The sequence below is a fragment of the Heterodontus francisci genome, chromosome 20 (genome assembly GCF_036365525.1).
Source record: "Heterodontus francisci isolate sHetFra1 chromosome 20, sHetFra1.hap1, whole genome shotgun sequence".
Lineage (NCBI taxonomy): Eukaryota > Metazoa > Chordata > Chondrichthyes > Heterodontiformes > Heterodontidae > Heterodontus > Heterodontus francisci.
Window position 1 is genome coordinate 57,294,953 of NC_090390.1, and position 18,551 is coordinate 57,313,503.

Here is an 18,551-nt window from a genome sequence, read left to right on the forward strand (position 1 = left end):
TGCAATTGGTTGGATATGGCATTTGATGATGTATTCTGTAAGAAATATGGATTCTGTCATTTTTATTGGCCTCTTTTTTAGTATTATGAATTTTATGTACTTTCATATGTATATATATTTATATGTTTTGTATAACTTTTGGTAAATGAAGAGTTAACTTTAGCTGTGTATCTTACTGGAAAAAAAGTGCTGCCTATTACTTGATAATCACAAGGAAAAGAACAGATATTGAAAACAAGGTAACAAGCTGTGATCGAAATGTAACAGAAAAACAAGATGAGTCCCGCCAGAAATGTATGACCTAATAACATGAACAGTTAAATGGAAAAAAAAGAACAGATATTTCAAACTATGTAACCAAGTTATGATCAAAATGTAACAGAAAAGCAGGATAAGATGCGCCGGAAATGTGTGATCTAATGGACCTCAAGGTTATAATGCATTGTTTGTACACACTGTTTTGTGCATGTGATCATGATTAATGTACAAATGGAAGTACTGACAAATGAAATGGCAGGACCAATCGAAACAGTGATATGTATGAACCAATCAGTCAGTGCACAGGAGGAGTCACCAGCTACAAAGAATAAAAGGACAGACCTGGAGAGGTTCGGTGCACAGATTTGAAAAAGACAAAGGGAGAGACAAGACAAGACAAGACAAGACAAGACAAGACAAGACAAGACAAGACAAGACAAGACAAGACAAGACAAGACAAGACAAGACAAGAGGAGTCACGAGGAGTCACGAGCCATCTGTGCCACTAGAGCAGGTGAAGAGTAAAGGCCATCTGGAGTAGGATATCGACTGCCTTGGATTCGTTAAGTATTGCTTTTAGCCTTAATAAATCATCCTGATACCACTACCGCTATCTCCTTGTCCAAATTCTTATTGTCTGGTCCAAGAACAAATTATTAGTAAGATTCTAAATATTAGCTTGACCACTTGTGTGAGGTCATTAAACCTCTTGCGGCGCTGCATACAGGTCCTTGGGGCTTGACTTTGTGGCATTGACTTCCTAGGCTACCTGCTCCCACAACTTTTTGAGCATTTTTCTAGAGCACCTCATTCCCTCCTGCGGGTACAGGACACCTCTCCACCTCCTCCACCTCCTCCACCAAGATCTCCACTGCAGGGTCTGAATATTTTGGAGCCCACTCTCTCCACTGTTGACCATTCCAGACTCTTCCCCAGGTCAGATTCTCTTCAACTACATCTCCTAGTACTTGTTTCAACCACAATGCACCTCCCATTTAAGAGATGCAGAATGGCTTTAAGTAGTGCCAACTAGCTTTGAGTAGTACTTGCCACTCAAGGTATTGGCCCCCTGATGTCCAGCCAATGAACAGCGTGGTTAGTGTTGGTGGATGCAGAGATCATTCAAATAAGAAGACAGCACAAAATTCTTGTGCTCCCATTTGTTGCAATTAACAGGCATGGGTTAATCAGCCATCGCGATGCCCGTGTCCATTGTCAGCAGCTATCCAACTTAGCCTCCCTTACCTCTTGGATGAGGTCACAGTTTATGAAGAACCTTTTTGAAATGGAAGATAAAATCTTTCGGTCTTTCCTACCCCCTTCAAGTGCTCCTTCTTCTCTGGTGGTGCAGTGAATGTTCTACTGCAGTGCTGACAAAAATTGCTTCATTACAGTGGTGGGCTCCCTCTTGTTGACAGAGATTTCACTGGGAGTTTGCCCAGCATGACCAGTGAGCCCTATCTCAGAAAAATATGTTAAGGTTATGGTGAGGTCACAGTGGCAAGCAGAAGCCTCACCTCGGCCCTCCTCCAGCAGTAAGTGGAAAATCCAGCCTTATTCTGTAAAGCCTCATGTTTTAAACTTTATCAAGTGGCTTCTGAAAAAGAATCCAAATTATGCCCAGTACTTTACCATTTTACATAGCCAAATAATTCCAGTAGGTTTGAGAGACATAAGCTATTGCTTCTGGATGGATAACCACAGTTCTATCAATAGTATCCTGTAAAATATTCTTCAGCATTTTTCCCACCACTGATAATAAGCTCACTATTCTTCGATTTCCAGGTTTGTGTTTCACTCCTTTTATGAATAGTGGCAAATATTCATGATCCTTTCATCCTCAGTATAACCTCTATATTCAGTAACATTGCCCAGAGAATAGTTGATGCTTTTAAAAATGTTCAATCATGTTCCATTTAGAATTGCCAACTCTGGTTTGAGAGATTCAGGGAGTTTTGAACACATGACATCTGACCATGTGACTTCTGATCATAATGTGTGATTCTTGTGATGGCACATCACATGAAATCTACAACTGTTATTGCATTTAGCTTATACAGATTCACTCCCCTGTAGTTGAATATCTTTGCTGTGGTTTCATGCCAACAGCTGCAAGTAGCTCTGAGAGCCAGGAGAATACTCATGAGTAGGTGAAGAAGGGAAACCGAGGCCAGGATTTTACAGCCCCCAAAAGAGCGAGCTGGTGGCAGGGTGTAAAATGGAGCGGGAGACTGGGGGGGCTCTTCCTGACCTGCTGCCGCCTCCGCTGCCAATTTATGTGGGATGGCCCACCTGCCCCAGGCCAATCAAAGCCCTAAAGTGGCCAATTAACTACCACTTAAAGGCCTCTGTCCACCACCATGCTTCTCTGGCAGGCGGTTGAGGCCTCAGAAAGCCTGCCTGATGAACTAGGAGGCCTTCTGGTGGGCTGGGGGTGGGGCCTCCTGATCGGGTATCCTGTGCCCTATGGAGGGCCACCCCCAAAGCCCCAACAACCCCCAAAGCACAACACTCACAACCCGCCTCCCCTAACTGACCCCTCTTGCCTTGCCGGGGCATGACCGATTGTCCCAGCGAGGCCCTAAAAACTTACCTTTTTTCCGGGGCTGCTGTCATCTTCCTCCTGAAGCAGGGTGTAGTCCTAGCAGTGGCCACCGCTCCCAGTGGATTGGCTGGCAGCTCCATTAGGCAGGACGTCCTGCCTCAATGAGGTAGAAGTCCCGCTCAAGACCAATTAAGGCCCGGGGGATTGTAAAATCCGGTCTGGATCCCCAGGCCTGGTGGAGGCGGGCTCGTCACTGACGTTTCAGCCCCCACCACCCACCGTAAATTTCCAGCCCAAGAGCAGGGATGATGGCAATCGAGAGTGAGGGAACGATTTGCGGGGTGGAAAGAACTTTGATTCCACCAATAACTGCATTACGTGGTGTAACGTTCCTGATATTACAAATAATATCACTAACCTACTGTGAATGTCACAGGATATCACAAGTACATGTTTAATAGATAAGTAACCAACTGAATGTTTTAAGTACTGAAATTATTAGCACAGTGTTTAACCATTGGATATACTGCAAATTCAAAATCTGACATCTAGCTCAAGCCTTGCAATACTGAAATCAGTATCAGTCTGGCATAATCTACTGGCCTACCAATAGAAAATAGTATACCTGCTAGCTTGCAATTCCACTGTTAAAATTAATTTTTTTTTTAGCAAATTATATTGGGAGGGAAGGGGAGAAGAGGAAGACAAATCACACTCCTACGCTGCAATTATATATCTAAGTTTAAAGAATATTTCTGCTGCAAAGCAATCTAATCTGCTAGTTTCAGAATAACTGGTTCTTTAGGATATTGTATTTACATTGTAAGTATGAAGTTTACTCTTAAACAGATATAATCTAATGAGGCACATTTTGTCCTTTGTGTTTTTACTGGATGTTCAGTATTGAAGCATGGACAGAATAAAACAGAATTTATTGCTTCACACTAACATAAAGCAGTTCATAACTGAACAGTATACAACAACTTGAAAAGCAACACTCATTCAACATAAAGCTAATTTCATATTTTAAAATTCAGGTAGGTGCCCCAAAATTTGGCTGTGTAATGCACATATTTTCAACGCTGCGCGTCCCATCTCCGGTCCAAAATGATGTCTGAGCCATACGTGCACACGTCTGGTGTGAGCAATGCCAAATGCCATTTTGGGTAGGTTGATAGCATGTGCGATCGGATTGTGCTTTGGATCTATGCAGAGTAGGTAGCTTGTGATGTCAGTCAGTGTGTAATGCTGATTTGACTTTCTTGGTGCCATTTTTGCCTTCAACACTCCAGCTAATGCCCTCTCATAACCATGAATAGCTGAACATGTATTCAGCAGCAGGAAGGACCCCACACCAAAGGGATCGTCAACCATGAGGTTAGATGTTGATTGATTTCTACTGGCTGTTGCTGAGTTAGGAGGTGTTTGGAGGTTTTTAAAGTTGGAAGAATCTACAGGGTGTGGTGTGGCATGTGGGTGAAGGCCTTGGTTCTCACTTCAAGGGTTCTGTTCAGATCACTTGCTCTCATACATTGGTGCAATAGTTTCTTCGTGTTCTGCTCATTGCAGGTTCGAGCAGGCAACATTGCAAGTCGCCATCTACAGTTATATATGGTATGTCACTGGTGCTCTGTATTCCTGGAGAGGGACACACATTCCATTCCCTCTTTCCAGAGAGAGAAGCAGGTGGAACAAGCTTGTGGCTTCACCACGATAGCAGGCATCCCTGTGGTGCAGGGTGCCACTGCCTGCACACATGTTGCTTTGCAGATGCCGCATGTAAATTCAGAGATGTAGTGTAACCAAATGGTGTGTGACCTTAGACAAAGCACCATGCTTGTCAATGCCTGGTATCCTGGCAGGAGACATGATACCTTTATTCTTCACCAGACCCCTTTCCTATCCTGAGTGGCGTGAAACAAGGCTGTGTTCTCGCACCCACACTTTTTGGGATTTTCTTCTCCCTGCTGCTTTCACATGCGTTCAAGTCCTCTGAAGAAGGAATTTTCCTCCACACAAGATCACACAAGGTTGTTCAACCTTGCCCGTCTAAGAGCGAAGTCCAAAGTACGGAAATCCTTATCAGGGACCTCCTCTTTGCTGACGATGCTGCTTTAACATCTCACACTGAAGAGTGCCTGCAGAGTCTCATCGACAGGTTTGCGGCTGCCTGCAATGAATTTGGCCTAACCATCAGCCTCAAGAAAACGAACATCATGGGGCAGGACGTCAGAAATGCTCCATCCATCAATATTGGCGACCAAGCTCTGGAAGTGGTTCAAGAGTTCACCTACTTAGGCTCAACTATCACCAGTAACCTGTCTCTAGATGCAGAAATCAACAAGCACATGGGAAAGGCTTCCACTGCTATGTCCAGACTGGCCAAGAGAGTGTGGGAAAATGGCGTACAGACACGGAACACAAAAGTCCGAGTGTATCAAGCCTGTGTCCTCAGTACCTTGCTCTATGGCAGCGAGGCCTGGACAACGTATGTCAGCCAAGAGCGACGTCTCAATTCATTCCATCTTCGCTGCCTCAGGAGAATACTTGGCATCAGGTGGCAGGACCGTATCTCCAACACAAAAGTCCTCGAGGCAGCCAACATCCCCAGCTTATACACACTACTGAGTCAGCGGCGGTTGAGATGGCTTGGCCATGTGAGCCACATGGAAGATGGCAGGATCCCCAAAGACACATTGTACAGCGAGCTCGCCACTGGTATCAGACCCACCGGCCGTCCATGTCTCCTCTTTAAAGACGTCTGCAAACGCGACATGAAATCCTGTGACATTGATCGCAAGTCGTGGGAGTCAGTTGCCAGCGTTCGCCAGAGCTGGCGGACAGCCATAAAGGTGGGGCTAAAGTGTGGCGAGTCGAAGAGACTTAGCAGTTGGCAGGAAAAAAGACAGAGGCGCAAGGAGAGAGCCAACTGTGTAACAGCCCCGACAATCAAATTTTTCTGCAGCACCTGTGGAAGAGCCTGTCACTCTAGAATTGGCCTTTATAGCCACTCCAGGCGATGCTCCACACACCACTGACCACCTCCAGGCGCTTACCCATTGACTCTCAAGATAAGGAGGCCAAAGAAGTCCCCTACACCATCAACATTTGAGCCACCACGAGGATTTTCAACCTTTTACAAACAATTTTTCTCTTTGTAGAACGTGGAACTCGAAAACTTTGAAACTGGTGCCAAATGATGATTGGTATGTGTGCATCTGATGACGTTACCATTCAAAGGGTGGTACCTACCCTCTGTCAAGCGTGAACTTGGTCTAGTGGAAGTCGCGCGCCTGATGACATCACTGACGCTGCACATGCGCAATGTGTAAAATTGGGCCGAATGGGGACTACACATGTGCAAGCTTCTGCTTCGTTGTCAGGAGTCACTCCATTCGACTGGAAACCCAGAGCACTCCTGCTTCTTCTGGTCCAAATAGAAATGGTATAAATGTAATGCTAAACTTACTATCTTGACCCGTTTCTGGACCTGCTCCTGTGTGCTGCCAGCTTTCTCTGGCAAGCCCTACCCTGGTTGTTTGTTGTGTGACTGCATGTTAAAATCACTTCAGGGTCCTAATTATGTCAAAAGACTCCATCTGTGGCACATTTATGAGGCCTTCACCTGCTTGTGGTGAGGGTCTCACATACTGCCCAAAACACAGCAGTTAAACAGCTGGTGTGAGTGCGTTGCCAACCTGGAGGAGGTGCCGCTGCCTCTACTTTAACCCCACATACACCCCACTATCGTCGGGTGCAGGGGTTTAAAAATGCCCCAAGCATGTCTGATGGCTAGCCTGTTGCATGGGTGAATTTTTAACCTTAAATACTGACTAAAATATATGTCAAGCAACTTGCTTTGTATCCCTCAAGGAACCATATTAATTTTCAGTTAATGCCTCAGTAGTACATCAGCACCAGCTTCCAGACTTATGCCATCAAAAAGCATAGCAATTTGAGAAATGAAATTTGCAGAGTGTGCAGTAATACTTTGCATTTTATAGCACTATTACTCTCACTTGCTTAGCTTGCAGTATGTAATTATTTGGTAAGTTTTTTCATTAGAAATTAGCTTCATGTCTTTATTGCATAGTATTACATAAATTTAGTTATTTGAAAATTAGAAATATATGTCAAATGATTAGGTAACTGCTTTGACAATCTTGCAGGGCTGCAAAAAGCAAACTGTCGAATCCAGGTTGTCATTTGTTCAATCTTTGATGGTTCTGATCACAGTTACTTCAACTAATGGTTATCATGGTACTAAAACTGTACAGGAATCAGCAGACAGGATATTCTCAGCAATGGCTCATGGCATCATTCCCAGCATACAATCACCAAGTGTGTATTATAAACAAAGAATATACAGAATTCCACTCTTATACAATTCTTGCACTTTTGCTTATGAAGTGATCATAGCAATCAACAGTCACAAAATTACCAAACTTAACGCCGTTTACCAATCATATATCAAACATATTCCATATATAAAACTGAATAGCTGTATCCCGCCAATTTTTCCTCTCTTTTCACCAAGATAGAACACTGTATTGTCATGAAATTGTAATTTTGTCTGATGGACTAGCTGAGAATTGGTAAAACTTTCTTATATTATGGTAACCAAATTTGAATAGCAGCTAAATACATGTGAACAAAAAATTAAGAAAGAACTTACATCTATATGGTATCTTTCACAAGAGAACCAAGAATAACACATCTGTTTCAGTGCAGCCTGTCATCAAGATTTACCTCAGAACCCAATTTGCCTATTTACATTTTTTTTTTCTAAAACCTTTTTGTAGGGATAGAGTTAATTGGCTTTTAATATCGTAACTGGGTAACATAGAAACATAAGAATTCATCCTTATGTAAGGCCATTCATCCCCATAACTCATTCAACCCATCCTATGCTATGCCTTACATGCCAAATATTTGCTTGGATAGAAAACAGCTCATTTTGGGATTGCTGAAACTACCCCATAAACCACTGAGGTTCTTTTCTTCAGTGCTGGAAAAGCTAATGTTTGGGCAAAAACTTACAGCGGATATATAAATGACATTGCATTCCTCATCATTTAGGCATTCCTCACTTACCATAGGAATTTGTCCGGTCTTGATTGGTTCTCAAAATTCACTTTTTTTTTGTCCTGTTATCATTGGGACCAGTTCCCACATAACAGCCTGAGATTACTCTGTAGATAGTAACCATCATAGTAACCATATAGTATAATCGGATAGTTCACCATAGTTCAGTTCTGCATTTCCCAATTTGGAAAAGATCTCCAAGCTTACGGCATCGCTTTTATATAAATTCCAGGCTCAAGTCCTGCACTGTTGGATACATTTTCGGAGAGAAAGGGGAGAATTTTCACAGACAAGGTGAGGCGGGTTTAGGTGCGAGTGGGGAGTTAAATCCTTTAAAAGTGATGTCGGGTTGGGAGCCTGACATCATCCTGACCACTTCTGGGTTCCTCCCCAACCGACCCCGAGCAGCTATTCTGGCTTTAATAACAATGCACCTATTTCATGAGTTGTCAGCAACACACCAGGGTCACCGAGGTGAGTGCACAGAGGGGAATGCTTCTCCAATGAAACCGTCATGCTGGGAAGGCTTTGAACAGTGAAACTGAAGAGCTCGAGCCAGGGCCAGATTAGAGGCTGCTGCTCACAGCATTCCTTCTCAGAGAGTGATTTCAGTGCTTGACAACTGATTGCCAACTTCTTGGAAGTCGGTTCATCTGTCTTGCACTTCACTCACCTTCAGCTGCACTTTCCTGTTGTCAATCTTCATCAGGGCATGGCAGTAGCTTATGCAGTTCTACCTTGCACCTCTGATGAGGAGCAAGAGGAGCAGTAACACCAACAGCATCAACAGCAGCAGCACCAACTGTCACATGCCATTGCCATTCCACATGCCATTCCACAGAGCAGAGGTAATGGAAACAAAGTTTCAGTTCCAAGAAGGCGAGACCCCCAACACATGGTCTACAGGCCGAGGATCAGCTCTGTCGATATGTGTGAGCACCAGTGCCTCAGGAGGCTCAGGCTTTCATGGCAATCGTTGCTGACATCTGCAGCTTCCTGGAACAAGGCCTCCTTCCCAGTGGACCAGGTGGGAAAGCATTGCCACTAGCTATCAGGGTGGCTGTCACTGGAGGGCTACCTCCTACCTTGTGCCTCTCACTCCTCCTGGGTCTCTGCCTCTCCCAAAGTTGTGTGCTCTCTTGTCCTGTAAAGGGAGAAAGCAGAGAGTTATGAGTGCTAGAAATAGCTTGTGTGGAGAGGAGGGAAGGACACCATTTGATTGACAAAATTCAATTTGGGGATTGTGTTAAGGTATCTCATATGGTTTTAACTGGTATTCAGTTCTCGAAGAAGGAGACCATACTGGAACAGATGTTCAGATTTCATGGAATAAATAAGACATTCCCTGGTGACACAAGGACTCGAAGACTAAATGGTTTTCAGATTTTGAGGCATCAATATAATGGGACGATTAATGATAGGAAGAATGAGGCTGAAAGCACCTTTAGCAGATCTGGCTATTACAGCAGAAGACAAAATTGGAACAGCAATAAACAGAGAATGAATCCCTAGAATTCCCAAGAAAGAGTTAATAGGTGCGTCAAGTGTGACTTGAAGTATCATTATTTGGAAATTGCCCAAATCGAAGAGGCAGGGTCCTCAAAATGACACATGACAAAGAGAATTCTAAGGAAGAGGATGAAGATAATGATGAGTCCAAACAAATTAGACTGGAGTTTTAGTTGTGATGAATATGTTAGTCACAGACTCGCTTAACTGAAATAATATGCGAGACAAATTGGCTAAAATGTTATCTTTATTCACTAAGTAGTGAGGATCGATGCAAAGTTAAGGAATATAAAAGTACTACTTGCTTTAGGTTTGGTAATGACAACACATTCAGTTCCATGTAATTCCATGTAAAATAGCTGAAATATGCCATCTTATAAGTACAGATGTAGCCTCTAGTTTGATATGTAAACTGTTGAATAAACCTTCTTTGAAAAAGGCACAAATGAAACATGACATGGAGCATGATAAGGCAATTAATTTGGGAAGTCAATTGACTTGTAGTTTACCCAATCAGGACATTATGGTATCCCCTTAATAAAACCTGATGTTTCTCATCAAAGTGTTAGACAAGTATTAATGGCTTCAGGTGATATGAACCAGAGAGAAAAAAATGCAAGTTATCTTAACGTTATATAGACAATTTGCTCACCTGACTTCTCGAAGGTTAAAAACCTACTAAAAGATGCAGGTTTTGTTGATGAAGAGTGTACGCGGCTAATAGAAGAGATTAGTGAGAATGAAATCTGTAAAAAGCATCAAAGGACACCGCCACATCCTATTGTAAGTGTTCCATTGGCACGTGACTTTAACAAAGTAGCTGCCATGGATCTAAAGATAAGGGACAAGGACAGAAATATTTTCATCCTACATTTTATAGAGCTGGTGATCAGATTTAGACTTACTACAATAATACTTTGTAAAGACAAAAGGGTTATTACAGACACAATCATGGAGAAATGGATAGGGACCAGACTTGGGATACAAGTGATGTTTCTGACTGATAATGGAGGAGAATTGCCAATGATGAGTTCAGAGATAGGTGTGAAGTTATGAACATCATGGTCATGAATACTGTAGCTGAAAGTTCTTTCAGCAATGGACTCTGTAAATGGAATCATGCAGTGATTGATGAAAGGCTGCATAAGATTTTATCTGAACAACCAGACTGCAAGTTGATAACTACCCTGGCATAGGCACTTCATGCAAAGAAGTGACTCCAGATGGTTTGATAGTCCCTATCAATTAGTCAATGGGCAAAATCCCAAATTGCCTTCTATTCTGTGCAATAATTCTTCTGCACTAGATTAGTTCCATTTTTCTGCACATGCAAGGAGATAGGCTTTCATCAAGGCTGAGGTCCTGGAGAAAATTCGGAGAGCACTGGGGCATCATATAAGACCATCTGAGACAAACATTAATTCAGGAGATTTCGTATACTATAAAAGTGAGGATCATAGGACATGGAAAGGCCCTGGTAAGGTCATATTCATGATTGTGAGACAGTACTTGTCAAACAATGAAACTGTTAAGATTAATTTTTCATGATTAACCAGAATTAGTTATAAAATCTCGGACTCTGAGCTGCTGACAGAAGTAAATGAGACAACTTGTACCTCAAATGTTCATGCGTTTTGTGATGAAGGAAGGAAGAGCATTCCAGAGACTACTAAGTTGTTACAATCCACAAAAGCCAGGACTGGTTACACCAGCTGGTCACACGACTAACTGGCTGATCCAGGGTTTTTTGAACCAGCCACAGAGAGAGTTTGAACTCACAAAAATTGTTTGCTTCTGGACTGAGAAGACCTCCCCTGTCTGCTCCCATCTCTTTCTCTGGACCCACTGAAGAGCTGTGAACCTCAAAGAGCGAAAAGTCTCCTACACTGAACAAGGTTTAAGAAGAATATGGACCCCAAAGAAAAGCATGACTGGCCTACAATCAAGGACTCTACAGTGAGCTCGAACAGTAACCAAAACCATCTTCAGATATAGCCTCAAACTTTTCCACTGTATTTCTTCTGCTCTTTTCTGTCTCTATCTGCATGTGTGTATCGCGTATGCATGCTAGCGTGGGCACGTCGCGTATCCATAGGTGTTAACCAAATTAGAGTTTAAGTTTAATAAATTTCAACCTTTCTTCTTTAAACCTAAGAAAACCTGTTTGGCTGGTTTCTTTGTCTTACAATTGGAAAGCAGTGAACAAGGATTCACTAAGGGGGAGCTAAAAACACAGTGTTTTAAAAATGAAACCCTGTTACGGTAAGATCAGGTGAATGCTGAGAGGGAACCCTGGACCCCTTTCTCACCTGGTCGTAACAGAAATTTGTGGGCTACCATTCTAGATTTTACCCACAGACAAACGAGAGAAATTGGAAGTGGGAAGCCAAATTGCTCCCAATCAAAAAAGAGCTAGATTTCAATACGGATTTTCTTGTGGTTGGCTGTGCTAGAATACTAACATGTCTGCAACTGTAGCGAGTGTGAGGCAAACCCCTACCTGCCAAGACTGAGGCGCACATGATTTCGCCACATGAACATTAAAACTTAAAATTGCAAGCCCCTGATTGGAAAGACATTTGCATAATAACCAACAGTGTTGGGACAATGGAGACCCAGTCATCACTTCCCCAATACACAGAAGAAGTGGTCAGACCAGTTTTGGTCACATGACTGACTGTTGGAGGTTTTGAATTTGAACTTGATTTTGAACTGAGAAAGCCCTGTGCTCCCGATTGGAACAGAACCTCTTCTGCCTGCCTCTTTCCCACGGTACTGAATCTTGTGAAAACACGTGAACCACAAAGAGAGAAAAGTCTCCTATGTGAACAAGGTTTAAGAAGAAAACTGGACCCTGATGAACATCAAGACTACCTACAATCAAGTGAGCTCGAAGCACAGTAAAGAAGAAACTCTTCTGATATTTCCTCAAACCCCTCTCTACTATATTTTCCTCTCCTCTTTTCTGTCCCTATTTGCACGTGCCTATGCTTGCGTGGGCACATCGTATATCTGTAGGCGTCAACCATATTAGAATTTAAGTCTAAGTTTTAATAAATTTCACTTTGCTCCTTTAAACTGAAGAAAATCTGGTGTGTTGGTTTCTTTGCCTGATAATTGGAAAGCTATGAACAAGGATTCACAAAGGGGGAGCTCAAACACAGTGTATTTAAAATTAAACCCTGTTACAATAAGACCAGGTGAAGACAGTAACAGACCCCTAGACACCTTTCTCACTTCGTTGTAATACTAGTAGCTCCCAAAGCCAGGGTTAAGTAACTTGGGATAACTTAAAAGCACTGTCTATGGAGGAGTTGAGGGAAATGGCGGAGTAGTGTGGGATCACTGTACGTGGTAAGGCTAGGAAGTCTGATCTCCTAAGACTAGTGACCAACCATTTTTCCCTTGAATCTGAAGAAGCAGAAACAGGGTTAGGAGTAGACCCAGAGAGGGTATTGCTGGCAAAGCTACAATTGGAACAGAGGAATCTTGAATTAGAGGGGAGAAAAAGAGAGAGGAGAAAGAAAGAGAGAGACAGGAGAGGGAGAAAAAAAGAGCCTTCCAGAAGAAATGTGAAGAAAATGAAAGGCAGGAGAGGGAGAGAGAAAGAATATTCCAAAAGGAATGCGAATAGAGAGAGCGGAGGCGTCTTGAGTTAACTAGAGGGTGACAGAGTAACTAACCCCAGTGAAAGCATGGTCAATATGGAGGAGAGTAATTCAGGGCTGGGTTCAGAATTGTTAAAACTATCTCAACTAATCCCAAAATTCAATGAGAAGGATGTGGAAGCATTTTTTGTGTCTTTTGAGAAACTGGCAAGGCGGTTAAAATGGCCAGCTGAGACCTGGCCTCTTTTATTACAAAGCAAGCTAACTGGAAAAGCCCATGAGGTTTATTTCCTGTTGCTAGATGAGAGATCATCAAATTCCGAACTTACAAAAAATGCTATTCTCGGGGCATATGAGTTAGTACCCGAAGCCTATCACCAAAAGTTTAGAACCCTCAAGAAGCAAGCTAATCAAACTTATCTGGCGTTTGAAAGAAGTAAGCAGCTGACTTTTGACCAGTGGCTGAGGGTGCTTAAAGTACAGATCAGCTATGAGAATCTCAGAGAAGTAATTCTGTTAGAGGAACTTAAACATTCTCTCTCCAACTCTCCATAAAGACCCATTTGGAGGAGCAGCGGGTTCAGAGAGCCTGGCAAGTAGCTGTTCTGGCTGATGAGTTTGTTTTAATCTATAAGTCAGATTCCCAGGGGAAAACCTTTCCTAGCCACCCCCACAAATCCGAAAAGGACAAAGGGTGGGAAGGTGATAGGAGTCCAAGCAGTCCTGGGAGAGAAGGAAAAGCAGGAGACACAGGGGGCTCTCCTCTAGCCAAAAAGGAAGGTGCTGTGAGCAGGAGTAAGACCCAGAGACCTGTGTGCTTCCATTGTAATAAGGCAGGTCATCTAAAAGCTGACTGCTCAAAATTAAAGGGAGAACCTGTAGCATTAATCAGGGCACATCTGCTCAGTGAAGAAGGAATCCTGGAGGAGAGCACAACGGAGCAAGCTGTAGCTTTAACTGCAGTAAGAGTGCCACCCAGGAAGCTTACTACTGCAAGTGCAGGAAAAGTTAATAGGATTCCTGAAGGCTATCAGGGTTTTGTGTTTGAAGGGAAAGTAACCCCATATCCCTCGAGTGGGGCAAGCAAGCCCATAGTAATTCTCAGGAGCACATGGGCCACTAGATCCCTTTTACTGGGAAAAGGCATGACCTTTCCCCCAGACAGTACAGTGAATACCAAAATGGTGGTGAATGGTATTGGAGGGCAGTGTATGCCTGTACCTGTACACGGAGTGCGACCTAGTTTTGGGACCGGTGACCGTAGAGATTGTCTTTAGTTTGCCTGTGGACAGGGTTGACCTGCTCCTGGGTAATGATCTGGCGAGGGTGAAGGTGGTAGCCCGCACAGTAGTGAAAGAAAGACCGCAGGAGGTCAGAGAGACAGGGCAGTGGCAGGAGACCGTCCGTTACAATTAACTGAATGTGTAGTGGATCAGGCCACGATCAAACCAGCTCCTCCAGAGGAGACTGAATTGGCACTGCAGGCAGATGACCAGGTCTGCCTGTCTGAGACTTTCATTGGAAAGTTAGGAGACCCAGGGAATTAATTAAATGGATTTTCCCTAGCTGAAGATCAGTGAGCCGACCCAGTATTGCAAGAGTTAGCACAGGCTGCCTGGTCTGAAAGTGAAGCAGAGGGAGACCCTGATTGCTACTATTTAAAGAATGAGGTACTGATGAGGAAATGGAGTTCTCCTCACAGACCTGAGAGCAAGGAGTGGATGGCAGTTCACCAGTTAGTGGTGCCACAGAAGTATTAAGAAGGGCCCACAAGACTACAGTGGCTGTACATGCCGGTATACGAAAGACCAAAGCCTGCATAAGACAGCAGCTTGACTGTCCAAAACTCCACAAAGATGTGGTGGAGTACTGCAGGAGTTGCCACATGTACCAGGTTGAGAGGAAACACCAATCTACAGTGAAACCTGCACCCCTAAGTCCTGTACCGCTGTTAGGAGGACCCTCCAGCAGAGGGCTGGTGAACTGTAAGGGACCCCCGCTAAGAACAAGAGGGGACAGGCAGGCACAAGGCTAGCAAAAGTTTAGAAATGGAAGAGGAAAAAGCAACCAAGAGGGCAGGCGAAAGTATGCCCAGGAGGGTAGCACAGTGGCGCAGTGGTTAGCAGCGCAGCCTCACAGCTCCAGTGACTCAGGTTCAGTTCTGGGTACTGCCTGTGCAGAGTTTGCAAGTTCTCCCTGTGACCATGTGGGTTTCTGTTGGGTGCTCTGGTTTCTTCCCAGAACCAAAGACTTGCAGGTTGATAGATAAATTGGCCATTGTAAATTGCCCCTAGTGTAGGTAGGTGGTAGGAGAATAGAGGGAAGGTGGGGATGTGGTAGGGAATATGGGATTAATGTAGGATTAGTATAAATGGGTGGTTGGTCCGCACAGACTTGGTGGGCCAAAGGGCCTGTTTCAGTGCTGCATTGCTCTATGAAAGCCAAACCTGAAAAATTTGAAAAGGTAGACCCTGCATCCTCCTATGTAAATAGAGACACTCAAATCACCTGACAGGACTGCAGAGACAAAGAAAGACCTCTAGGGAGCAGAGAAACAGTTGAAGTGCCACAGGGGAGTGCAGTCGAGTCTGCACAAATACCTACAGGTAGGAATGTCCCAAAGGACAAAGGGGAGGTTAGCAAAGAATCCTCCCCCACAGTCAGAAAAAAAGTGAACCACCCATCCCCTGAAGTCAAAAGCCTTTGCATGACTCAGCAAAGCACTGAAAGAGAGTTCAGGATAGACCTGCCCACTACTGACTCTCCTGAGGATAAAAATTCCAACTTAGGGCAAATTAAACCTAACCTTCCCCTTTGCAGACCTCAACAGGATCAAAGGCCCTAGGCAGTCTTGGAAGTAGGCATACTGAATGAAAAATTCCCCAAAGAACCACATATTTATTGGGATGCCAAAAAAGGGATAATTAAAGCGGCACTGCCACTAAGAAAAGATGGGGTGTAATAAGTTTTAGGATTTATGAATGAATGTGAATGAATGAGAGAGAGAGAGAGAGGCACGTGTTTTTCTCCTGTATCTTTTATTTTCTCTCTCAACCCTTGTCATGAAATGTTCTTTTTAAAAATCGCATGGGTGTGGAGATGTCATGCAGGCCCCCACCTGCCAAAAATGAGGCATATTAATGTTGTCATAGAGATACAGCACTGAAACAGGCCCTTCAGCCCACTGGGTCTGTGCTGACCAACAACCACCCATTTATACTAATCCTACATTAATCACATACTCCCTACCACATCCCTACCTACACTAGGGGCAATTTACAACGGCCAATTTACCTATCAACCTGCAAGTCTTTGGCTGTGGGAGGAAACCAGAGCACCCAGCGGAAACCCATATAGTCACAGGGAGAACTTTCAAACTCCGCACAGGCAGTACCGAGAACCGAACCCACGTCGCTGGAGCTGTGGTGCTAACCACTGCGCCACCCTCATATGAACATTGATTTTTAACTGTTGCTGGAGTGAAGAAAGGACTTGTTAAAAAATCACCAGACACTTGGCTGGAAGGACATTTGCAGACTAACAGACAAAGGGCTATTCCCTGGTCCACTTAACCCATAATGGACTGGTTAAACCAGCTGGTCACATGACTAACTAGTTGCTCCAGGGCTTTTTTGAACTAGCCACAGAGAGCTATGAACTCACAAAGACTGTTTGCTCCTGGACTGAGAAGTCTTCTCCTGTCTGCTCCCATCTCTTTCTCATAATCCTCTGGACCCACCGAAAAAATGCGAACCTCAAAGAGAGAAAGATCTCCTTCACTGAACAAGGCTTAAGAAGAATACTTGGCCCCAACGAAAAACAAGACCGACCTACAATCAAGGACTCTACAGCGAGCTCGAGCAGTAACCAAAACCATCTTCAGATATTGCCTCAAACTTTTCCACTGTATTTCTTCTGCTCTTTTCTGTCTCTATCTGCGTGTGTGTATCGCATATGCATGCTAGCATGTGCATGTCATGTCCATAGGCTTTCACCGTATTAGAGTTTAAGTTTAATAAAATTCAATCATTCTTTTTTAAACCTAAGAAAACTTGTTTGGCTGGTTTCTTTGCCTTACAATTGGAAAGCAGTGCACAAGGATACACCAAAGGGGTGCCAAAAATACAATGTTTTAAAAATTCAACCTTGTTATGGCAAGAGCAGGTGAATGCTGAGAGGGAACCCTGGACCCCTTCCTCACCTGGTCATAACAGTAGATAATTGTTCATTGTGGATAATGTACATGGTACAAAAAGTGTGAGTGAGAAAAGGTTGCGAATTGCCCTTGCTGGCTTGAAACAAATACTGGAGAGAAAGGAAATATCTAAAATTAAATGGGTGGATGCAAGTCATCAACAATTGGCATGTACGAAGAAATTGTTAGGGGTCCTAGAAGAGGGGCATTTCACTTTGCACAGAATATGGAGGTCTTAGCATTAATTTGTTTTGAAATTTTGGTTGTACATATAAGCTCTAACTTTAATTAAAGAGAGTGAAGGGAATATGTTAATTATATATTCATTGTGTTTAATTATGTGCAGGTGGTGGGCATTCACTGGTGATTCACTTGTGCCCCTACAAAGAGACACAGATTAAAACTGTAGCTATTGGGTGAAGAGGTGCCAATTTGTAATGTGTATTCTGTAAATAAATGCTTATAAAAGTGTGTAAAGATTGGCTCCAGTTCTATCCTTTTCCAACTGGCTGGAGTATAACAGTGCGGAACCACTGTGCAGGTGTCAGCTAAGTCATTTAAATATTTGAACATTCAAATAACTCTTTAAGTTGTGTTTTAACAAAGATTCTGGCTTGAACAGCCAGTGCACCTATTTCCCAAACTGTCAGCTATTCTCTAGCAGCACCCAGGTGAGTGCACAACGAGGAGAGCTTCTTCAGTGAAACTGACAAACTGGGAAATCTTTTATCAGTGAAACTGAAGAGCTCCAGCCATGGCCAGGTGAGAGGCTACTGTTCAAAGCACTCCTTTTCAGACAGTGCTTTCAATGCTTGACAGGTGATTGCCAACTTCTTGGAAGTCAGAACCCTGTCGCATTTCACTCGCCTTTAGCTGCACTTCCCTGCTGCCAACATTCACCAAGGCATTGGAGCAGCATATGAAGCTCTGCCTTACAGCTCTGATGGAAAGCAAGAGAAGCAGCAACACTAAAAGCAGAAGCAACACCAGCAGCAGCACCAGCTGCCTTCTCCTCAGCCACATGCCGCTCCACAGAGCAGAGGAGATCCCGAGCTCCAGCTCCTAGGAAGCAAGCTTCCCCACCAACACAGGGTTTATAGGCAGAGGATCAGCTCTCTTGACATGCAAGCACCAGTGCCTTAGAAGGCTCAGGTTTTCATGGCAGCTTATTGCTGACATTGGCAGTCTCCTGGATCAAAACCTCCCTCCCAGTAGACTGGGTGGGCACACAATCTCAGTGGCTGTCAAGATGACTGTCACTGAAGGGCCACCACCCACCCCCCATTGTCACATACGAACATATATACGAACATACGAATTAGGTGCAAGAGTAGGCCACTTGGCCCTTTGA